This window comes from Nannospalax galili, unplaced genomic scaffold, assembly GCF_000622305.1.
Source record: "Nannospalax galili isolate Female #2095 unplaced genomic scaffold, S.galili_v1.0 C48691101, whole genome shotgun sequence".
In the NCBI taxonomy this organism is placed as follows: domain Eukaryota; kingdom Metazoa; phylum Chordata; class Mammalia; order Rodentia; family Spalacidae; genus Nannospalax; species Nannospalax galili.
In genome coordinates this window covers 1-1,129 of record NW_008472015.1, presented here as the reverse complement: position 1 = coordinate 1,129, position 1,129 = coordinate 1, and the positions used below count along the sequence as shown (strand labels likewise).

General features: G+C 53.3%; 1 pseudogene; it reads right to left on the bottom strand.

The window, feature by feature from the left end:
* Positions 1-1,125, bottom strand: LOC103728348 (annotated as a pseudogene).
* Between the last annotated feature and the right edge of the window lie 4 nt (positions 1,126-1,129).

Genomic DNA, 1,129 nt, shown 5'->3' with positions numbered 1-1,129 from the left:
TCACCCAAAGACCAAGTCAGAGGCAGTGGTTTGGGCTCCTACAAACCTTCTGACAGCTTCACTGGACTCAAGGCCTGAGCTCCTGCTCCTTGCTTCCCTCGGGTTTGTGGCTCTTTCTGAAATAGGCCAGATGCTTGAGATGGTCACTTCAGTCTCCCTCTCCTCTACCCTGTCCTTGCCCCAGGCCGCACCTGTATCCCGGCTGAAACCAAAAGTTTCTCCCGATGAAAAGGGGTTGTCCTTGTACTTCGTGGGTCCAGAGACGAAAGGCCCAACATCATCAAACAAGTCCAGTTGCGAATGGGAGGATTTTGCACTCATTGGTGTTTCCTGATCAATCACTTGCATCTCAGACAGCAGGGAGTGTGATCTAGAGCTTCGGGATACCAAGCCCATGCCCACAGCCTTTCAGCCTGTGCTCATTTCTTTCCTTCAAGGTTCTGTAGCTTTTTCTCTTCCTTCCTGCGATAAATCTGGAGCTCCTGATAAGCCAGCCGCGTGCAAGCCACATGAACCCCTGCACCCGCTTCTTGGCATCTGCTGCCTGCTGCTCTCGAAGCTTCTCTGCCACTTGGGCCTGCCGCTCAACCTCACTGGAGCTCTGATTGGTCGCTTTCTGCCCCTAGGCCTTTCTTGGCACTGAGCCCTTTCTTCGCTCTGTTGGTGTTTCTTGCCAATGATGGAGCTTCCGGGCCCAGAGAAGAATGGGGTGAGGTGCCAAGCAGGTCGGTGTTGGGGCCATGCTCAGGCTGTGCCAGGCTCTGAAGGTGGGACTGGCTGCTGTGCTCCTGAAGGCTCAGTGGCTGTTGTGTCCCAGGCAGGGGGGTGAGTGTGCTCTGTGAAGAAATCAGCATCTTTCTTCTCTGGAGAATGACTAGGAGCACTGTTCATAATGTCTATCCAAAGATCAGTGCCGTGCTTAGCCAGGGCTGCATTCCCCAACTGGCAGATCTTCTCTCCGAACATCCGGGCAGCTCGGCTATTATATTTGGTGTTGGCATCACTGGACATACACTCATATTGTCGGAAAAAGGCAGTCGCATTGGCATTTCCTCCGAACTGCATACACCTCAGCTGCAACCAGCTCCAGTTCGAATCCAACTCTGTGGACCTGATAAAACCGAGATGG